Source organism: Malus domestica, chromosome 09 (assembly GCF_042453785.1).
Source record: "Malus domestica chromosome 09, GDT2T_hap1".
In the NCBI taxonomy this organism is placed as follows: Eukaryota; Viridiplantae; Streptophyta; class Magnoliopsida; order Rosales; family Rosaceae; genus Malus; species Malus domestica.
The window spans coordinates 2,609,351-2,618,913 of NC_091669.1; the positions used below are offsets into that span (position 1 = coordinate 2,609,351).

The following is a 9,563-nucleotide window of genomic DNA, read 5'->3' on the forward strand; positions in this document are numbered from 1 at the left end:
TATCTACACTAACCGTGGGAAGAGAGCTAAGCTTTATAATGAAATTGTCATAATAAGGTGGTTCAACTTCACCTTAGACACAAATTTTCATTTATTCTTTCAACAAACCTTTGAATATATTAGGCTTATTTATTCCAATACCAAACGAGGCCTAGAAGACCTACTTTGGATCAACTTTTCAATACCCTTTTTTCATTCCTCAAAACATGTATACGAGCTCTTTGATATTCTAGTGAATGATGTCAACATTCGATTTGTATATTTAATGAAATTTCTTTTTGTTTGGAAAAATAAAGAAAAACACCCCTATTAGCAATGAAAACTAAAGTGACAAGAGCACACTTTATTGCAATTTCTCTTCCTTTTTCTACAATTTAGTTACATAACAATTTATTCCTTTTATACATGTTTATTATGATTGGCCTGCACTACAACAATTTATTAATCACAACTTGTGATCAATATACCACAATTTAGTTACATAACAATTTATTCCTTTTTATACAAGTTTATTATGATTGGCCTGCACTACAACAATTTATTAATCACAACTTGTGATCAATATACCAATCCAATATTACACAAACTCATGGTGAAAGCACGCAAAACTCAGATAACCACACCAACTAATAAGCTTTTTGGTAGCTAGTCAGCTAGGCTTCCGTCGTCTTGGGGATGTTGACCAAGCAGTAATAAGCCCCTGCGGGCCCCTTAGCCAGCAGAGAAGAGTGGGTCCCATTCTCCACCACCTACCCTTTTTCCAGCACAACAATATCGTCGCACTTCTGTATAGTACTCAATCTGTGCGCCACCACCACGCTAGTCCTCCCCACCCTCAGTCTCTCGAGCGCCTCTTGCACCACCTTTTCTGATTGGCAGTCGAGCGCGCTGGTAGCCTCATCCAACAGCAATACCGTTGGATTTCTTAGTACTGCTCGGGCATTGCTATCCGTTGCTTTTGTCCCCCGGATAGCTGCACTCCTTTGTCCCCGCACGACGTGTTGTATCCGTCCTTTAACCCGCTGATGAAATCGTGAGCGTTGGCCGCCTTGGCCGCCTCCACGATCTCCGTCTCGTCGACCTTATCATCGGAAGATCCGTATGCAATGTTGTCTTTTATGGTTCCGGCAAATAGCGTTGGTTCCTGGCTGACCAATGCAATCTGTCTCCTCAATGACCTAAGGTTGTATGATCTCAAATCTCGACCGTCCATTTCCAATAATCCTTCGATTGGATCGTAGAATCTCTCGATTAATCCAATGATGGTCGATTTACCTGTAGGAAGTTTTGTTTAGGTCACAAAACTTTTAATGAAAAAAAAAAAGATTTCTTGTTGAACATACCTTATATTTATAATATTATAAAGGACAGTGGTGCATTAGAAAATAAATATTAAAGAAAGGAAAAGACATGAAAGCGAAAACATAATGAGTTGAAGAGTAAAACTAAATAGAAAAAGGCAAATTTAATTGTTAACCTTTAATCTAATGAATTTAGGGGTATTTAATTGAGATTTTGAGAAATTTTAATTCTTTTAATGAATATAGGGGTATTCAATCAGGAATTTAAGTGATTCTCTAAAATTCAATGTGTATTCAATCAGGATTTTAAGATAGTTTATAAAAATCCTTAGAAATTTGGGTGTATTCAATTAGGATTTTAAAAACATTTATAACATTCAAGGTGTATTCAATTATAATTTGATTTTAAAGAATTTGAAAAAGTTAAGGAATTTGAAGGAATTTGAGAGATTTTGTAGTGTATTTTGAGTATCCATAAATCTCACCTCTACCCAAGAAATTTTGAGGAAATTGAATCAAAATTTACATGAAATATCTAAAAATCAATTAAACTCCATAAAAATTCATGAATTTATAAATCCATTAAAAATTTTCAAATTCTCAATTAAATACACCTCGTAAAACTAAACATAAAAAGGTAATTTAATTGATTCCTAATAAACAAATTAATTTTTGGCATAAGATAAAGTACCTACCTGATCCACTTTGACCCACCAACGCCGTATATTTTTCTGCTTCAATTTTGAATGAGAAGTCTTGGAAGATCATCACATTCGGCCTGGTTGGGTATGCAAAATAAACATGACAAAATTGGGTCATGCCCCTTGTCTTTTCCACTAGGGAGTTCTCAGGAACTTGGGGCTCAATTTCTGTGGCCCTGTCTAGAATACTAAATATCGAACCGATTGCATACAAACCAATGACAAGGTCCGACGTCATACTTCCAGCATCGGCAATAGTTTGACCGGTCTTCACCTGAAAGAGGAAATTAGGTCGTTAGAATTGTAAATAAACCATCATATTTTGTTCAAAAATGCTGCCTGCTAGTACCGTACTATGACCTAGTGATATTATCACTTATGGTGTGTTTACATACAGGGAAAGGATATGATGGAATGAGAATCATTCCCCATTCCTGATTATTCCTCTGTTTACCAACTTAAGCGGAATGAACAGTTCTGCGGGCCCCAGGTAAAATCAGGAATTCATCTCCTGATATTGTCGGAATTAGATTACCTAGAAGAAGGTAGTATTTGGATTCCGGGGAGAAGGCTCCATCCGGAATCAAATTTTCCTTCCCAAAATGCCCTACCCTTCAGTACTCATTTCCATCTTCTACTTGTCCCCCGCCATCCTCTCTAGCAGCTCTCTGCTGCTCCGCCGCCTCCTCTCGCTCCACCACCTCAAAATCCTCCACATCCTCCTCCATAGGATTCGACACAGCAAAATCAACCCAAAAATGGCAAGCATACCCAAAGCAAAAATCAAATCTTCAGAAAACGGAAGTGATGGAGAAGAGAGTGGTACCAGAGAGGCCGAGGGAGAGGAGCGGGTTCAGGTGAGAGAGACCCGAGAAAGACCCGAATTGGAGCTCGGGGTTGCGGAGTCCCACGCTGAGGCGCAGGCTCGATGCCCGCACGTCGCCCAAGAAGGTGATCTCTTTGCCGGGATGAGGCTTTGAGCACGAGAATTCTGCAGGTAGGAGGTGATCTCTCCGAAGAAGAAGCGGTAGGAGGTGAACTCTCGAGGTTGTGGTTCTAGATAATGCCAATTTGGATGAGGACAGTGGGTTGTAGATAAGCACCAGAATTCCACTAAAAACATTCAAATATAAAATAATAAAAGTTTTACTAAAAAATAAAAAATAATAATGGTTCTCTCTTCTAAAAAAAAAAGAATAAAAGATTTACTAAAAATAATTAGTATATAAAATAGATTAATTAAACTAGGGGTATTTTAGTAATCACAATAGTTTTCGTTCCGATTCATGTGAATAAACAATTATATACATCAATGTCATTCCTACTCCGATTCAAGACAGTTTTAGTAAACAACTTCAAAAGGAATCTGATTCTGATTCCTCCTCATTTCAATTCTTCCTCAATCCAATTCCTCTCAATTTGATTACGGATTAGTAAACGTGCCCTTACTAAAATGAGGATGGTTTGAAACATTGCCCTTGATGCGACGTGGCCGTTAGAGACGAGCATGCCACCCCACAAAAGCTCATGCCCCAATTGAGGGCGATGACAGGATCATGATCCTCTCCTGAGCAGATTGAGAGGATCCTCCTGACCAGGCCCATCGAGCCGTCCATTTTTTATCCAACGGCTATAATTATTATAATTTTTAGAACGACCCCCTGTTTGTAGCCGTTGGATAAAAAATGAACGGCCAGATGGGCTTGGTCAGGAGGATCTCTCCATCTGCTCAGGAGAGGATCCTGGTCCTATGCTATGGGCAAACCCTAACCCCATGCCTGTGTACCATGATCGATTGATGTTCTCTCTTCGCGGCCCACTCGCGTCTTTTCCAGCATCTTGAGAATTTTGTTCTGGGCTGAGAAGGAGGTGATGGTCCGGTGATTGGCAACTGCTTCAGCTGCAAGCTTGGAGATTTCCACTTGGGTTTCCACGGCTCTAGTGGGGGTCGTTTTGAGCAGGACTCGCCTTGCATAAAAGCTCGCAATCACTATTGGTTGTACGGCTATTACGACGATTGCAAGCTTCCATGCGATTATTAGACCCATTATTGTCCATGCCATGGCTACGCTTGTGAATATTTGCACAAGAAGTCCAATTCTGTCACCCACTAAAGATCTCACCTGCCAATCATCAAAGCATGATTATTGTAAAATCAAATTACATTATTAATTTTAGAATTATTCATTTTTAGAGTTGAAAACAAGATGAGTAGTAGAGGAGGAGAAAAGATGGAAAAAATGATCATTTTTCCATAAAATTGTTAACAAATATTTATGAAACAGTTTACTTTGTTATGTTATCACCTACCATTTCAGCGTCTTTGGTCAGCCTAGAGCAAATGGCACCACTAGAATTGTGATCCTCCTCAAACCATCCGACTTCAAAGGTGAGTATCTTGGAAAGCAACCTCCCTCTAATCCGATTAGTCAAGCACTCCCCCACGTACGCAAAATTGTAATGCTCGACGGTATTAATCCCCATTGTAAAACGGACAGTCCAAAAAAAATTTAATGCAAGGGTTCTTATTTTCTCTTTAACCTCGTCATAACCCGTCACAAAAAACACAGACAACATGGCCCCCTGGATGAATCCAAACACCGGTTGAATTGCTCCGAACAGAACCGCACTCAAACACCCCAAAACCGCTTGCTTCCACTCCGGACGACTCATCGGCAGTAATCTCCAAAACGTCGAAGTGTGTTTGGATTTTATACTGTTTGGATTTTGTGGGGCAGTACTAGTACTATCAAATCTAGCTACCCTGGGACTTGAGTTCGGTCGATCAGCCAATAATGAAAGACTAGTACTAGTACTACTAGTATTGTTGCAGTGAAAGGACATATGTGCGGTGCATTCTTCTGGATCTTTTATCGCTTGTTGGAGACAGACAAATGAGGAGTAGAGGCTGTTTTGGCGTTGAATCAGCTCTTCGTGTGCGCCAATTTCTATGACGTTACCGGTTTGCATGACGGCAATAATGTCAGCGTTTTGTATCGTGGACAAGCAGTGTGCGATGACTATGGTTGTTCTGCCCACGGTTGCCTTGTGGAGTGCCTCTTGGACGAGCCTTTCAGATTCCGAGTCCAATGCGCTGGTGGCTTCGTCGAGAAGGAGGATTTTGGGTTTCTTTATTACTGCCCTTGCAATGGCTATTCTCTGCTTCTGTCCGCCTGAGAGTTGCATGCCTCTCTCACCAACCTGCACTTCATATCTTTTGAAATTTCACCAATTTAGTAGTGCAAATAACATGTGATAATAAGTTTTCGTGAGTACATAAAAGGTAACCCCAAGCCAACAAGCCTCTATGTTTTGCGAGGGTCCCCCCGTGACCTTTCGGTCACAATGGAACAACTTTTCTATTGCGCCAAGGCTCGCCCTCTCAATATTTTACTCATGCAGGAAACAATCTTGATAATTTATATTTCTTATCAATTTCAGTTCAAATTGAACTTTGAGTCTAAATTCCAAGAGCAAATATGTCATTTTGAGAAGACACAAAATGCAAGGAGTAGGGTGTTTTGTGTGTGTAGGAAAACGATCACGTGATCCGGTTGGCTAGACCCCAGAGTTTCTCTACCTCACATGAGTGATTTGTGCAATTTAACGTTGTTTTAATTTCTAGTAGGGAATGTTAATTTACCTGAGTATCGTATCCTTGAGGCAATTGACGTATGAAATCATGAGCATTGCTAGCTTTGGCAGCCTCAATCACTTCCTCCATTCCACCATCCTCCTCCTCATCCTTCCCAAAAAGTATGTTCTCCTTAATGCTGGTTGAGAAAAGAGAAGGCTCTTGGCTCACTGATGCCATTTGTGACCTAAGCCACTTGAGCCGCAGCTCATCAATGGCAACTCCATCCAGAGCAACCTCTCCCTCAAGTGGGTCATATAATCTCTGCAGCAAAGATATCACCGTGGATTTTCCTGAGCCACTCGAACCCACCAAGCTGTTAACAGTATAGATAATAGATGGTTAGATACATTGACATGTGTCAAGAGATCAGTGTGGTTGTTATAAGATCAGTATGGTTGTTATAAGTAGGATAAGGTGTCTTAGTGAAGAAGTAATATAGATAACTATATAACAATTGTAAGTAGAGTAATTCAGTAACTTTGCAGTACATAAATATAATTCATTTCTCTCTCTCTCTCTCTCTCTCTCTCTCTCTCTCTCTCTCTCTCTATCTTTCTATCTCTAAAACCTCTTCATCTTCTTTGTGATATTACATTACTGCAACTTAATATGTTGCTTAACATGGTATCATTCGCCGATCAAGCTCTACGTGCTTGAAAGGTTTTTTTTTCTGATCTTGGAATTGTTGATTTTTTTGCTTCCGCCGCTCAAGATTCTTTCTTTCTCTGTTGTGTTCTTCTGATCTGGGAATTTTTCATAGTTCTTCGGGTTGTGATTCTTCGTCTGCGCAATCGTGCCCTCTACGTGTTCGATACATTTCCTGTGAGAACTCTTCTTCGACAATTTTGCAATGGTGACTGCCAATCAACTACAAATTGTGCAATCGCCTATCACATCTCTTATCTCCACCGTTCCTACGTCGGTGACTGTGAAGCTTGATGATTCCAACTACCTCACATGGCACTTTCAGATGCAACTCCTCCTTGAAGGTCATGGAATTATGGGGTTCTTGGATGGTTCTAGTCCTTGTCCTGCACAGTTTGGCTCTTCTGGGTCTGGCGATTCTGATTTAGATTCTGGAGATTCCTCGTCCCGAATTGAAACAGATGCATACAAGATCTGGAAGATGCATGATCGAGCTTTGATGCAGCTTATTACTGTCACCCTTTCTCCATCCGCTATTTCATGTGTCATTGGAAGCACCAGTGCTCGGGATCTATGGATTCGTCTCAAGGAGCAATTTTCTATTGTTACTCGTGCAACCATATTCCAGATGAAGTCTGAGTTACAGAATATCAAGAAAGGCCCTGATTCTATATCTCAATTCTTGCAGAGGATCAAGGCTGCTCGTGATTATTTGGCAGCTGCCGGAGTTCATTTCGAGGATGATGATATTGTCATTCTCACTCTTAATGGCTTATCGGGAGAATATAATACCATCCGGTCTATCATTCGAGGTCGAGAGAATGTTATTTCTCTTAAGGATCTGAGGTCTCAGTTGCTTGCTGAAGAAGCAATGATTGAGAATACAGCTGTTACGCCATTTTTGTCTGCCATGATTGCCAAGAACTCTGAATCTGGTGGTCATAGTCAAGGGGTTTCTGCCAATCCAAGTCCCGGGTATTCACCACATCAATCTTCTGGTGTCTCTGGTGTCCCACTTCAGCAACATACATATTTCAAGAATAATTACATCAAGAACAAGGGTCGAGGAAAATTCAACTATAATACTAATTCTCGATTTGGGAATTCACGAAATACCTATACAACTCATGCTCCTGGTATTCTTAGTGCCCCTCCAACCCAATCAGCTTGCCAAATATGTGGAAAATTTGGTCACCTTGCTGATACCTGTCGGTTTCGAAATACTGATGTTGTTGTAGTTGATGGCTGTCAAATATGTGGCAAGAAGAATCACACTGCTCAGTTCTGTCATTTTCGAAATGCCAATATTTCTGGTTCTGCTTCTCAAATGACGGCAATGCATGTAAACTCTTCCTCATCCACTCCACCATCAAATGATTCATCTCAGCAGTTCTGGATTACAGATTCAGGGGCAACAAATCACCTCACTGCAGACTTACAGAATCTTTCCTTGGCTACTCCATTCTCATCCACAGAGACCATTCAAACTGCGAATGGTGCAGGTTTACCAATTTCACACATTGGTTCTTCTATCATTCAGACCCCTACTCAAAATTTGAAGCTTAATTCCATTTTATATGTTCCCAAAATTACTCAGAATTTGTTGTCTGTGCACAGAATTTGTCTAGATAACCATTGTTGGCTAATCTTTGATGCTTTTAATTTCTGGATTCAGGACAAAGCCACAGGGAGGATTCTGTACAAGGGCCAATGCAGTAATGGGTTATATCCACTACCAATGTCAAGACCAGCTGCAATTCAGAATCAAGCCTATACAACTGCATTTCTTGGACAGAAAGTACATTCCAATTTATGGCATCGCAGACTAGGTCACCCATCCAATTCCATTTTGTTTACTATTCTTAGAAAGTCCAATATCTCAGTCCCCTATGATGTCTCATCTTCTGTGTGTCATTCTTGTTTACAAGGAAAATTCAGCAAGCTCCCATTTTCATCCTCTGTGTCTAAGGCTGTAAATCCTTTTCAAATAGTTCATAGTGATGTCTGGGGCCCTGCTCCTTGTACCTCTATTGATGGTTTTAAATACTACGTGACATTCATTGATGAGTGTACTCGATATTGTTGGCTTTTTCCTCTACATAATAAAAGTGAAGTCTGCTCTGTGTTCATTGGTTTCTATCAGTTCATTTTTAATCACTTTGCAGTTTCTGTTAAAACTTTACAAAGTGATGGGGGTGGGGAATATACAAGTCACACTCTTCAATCTTTTCTGTTAGATAAAGGAATCACTCATCAAATCTCTTGTCCCCATACTCCAGAACAAAATGGGCTGGCAGAACGCAAACATAGGCATGTAGTTGAAACCTCCATCACATTGTTACAGAATGCACATCTTCCAGCATCTTTCTGGTCATTTGCTTGTCAAACTGCGATATACCTTATAAATAGGATGCCTTCTTCAACTACAAATAATCAGTCACCATTTGAGTTTCTGTTCAATTCAGTTCCAGATGTTCAACACCTTAGAATCTTTGGTTGTGCATGTTTCCCATTCTTAAAGCCTTATACTAGTAACAAGCTGCAACCTAAAACAAAGTTATGTATCTTTCTGGGTTATGCATCTAAGTACAAGGGGTACATCTGTTTTGAAGTTAGCTCAAAGAGAATTTATATTTCACGACATGTTATATTTGATGGGTGTGATTTCCCTTATTCCTCTCTTGTCCAAAAGTCATCTGTTTCTACTTCACAGTCTGTTCCTAAAATACCAATGAATCCAGTGTCTATTACACGGGATAACCTGCTTGTTGGAGTGTCATCTAATTCATCCGTGCCTAGCCTTAGTGTTATACCTCGCACTGCTACTGCCACTCCTAGATCTTCCAATCCTTCTCCTGCACCTGAACTGTCTCAGCCAACAGCAACCGACGACATCAGCTCCCCCATTACTTGCAATGTCCCTCAGTGTACTTCTCCTTCCATTCCTGTGGCTCCTGAGTTTCTTCCAGAAAGTTTACAAGTCATTCTTCCTCTACCTCCATTTAACTTGCATCCTCTGCAAACCCGATCGAAGAGTGGTATTGTCAAGAAGAAAGCATTTAGTGCTCTGACTTCTCCAACTACAGACGTTGACTTATCTCAGATTGAACCACTGTCTTATAAATCTGCTCTTAAATCGCCAGTTTGGTATAAAGCCATGGAGGAGGAACTACAAGCCTTGCATTCCCAGAAAACTTGGTCCTTAGTTCTTCTACCATCAAACAGAAACCTTGTGGGGTGCAAGTGGGTTTTTAAGATCAAGAGACATGCTGATGGTAC

The 9,563-nt window shown here is 40.4% G+C and overlaps 1 pseudogene; it reads right to left on the reverse strand.

The window, feature by feature from the left end:
• Positions 1-388: 388 nt before the first annotated feature.
• LOC103442778 (ABC transporter B family member 15-like) lies at positions 389-6,215 on the reverse strand (annotated as a pseudogene).
• Between the last annotated feature and the right edge of the window lie 3,348 nt (positions 6,216-9,563).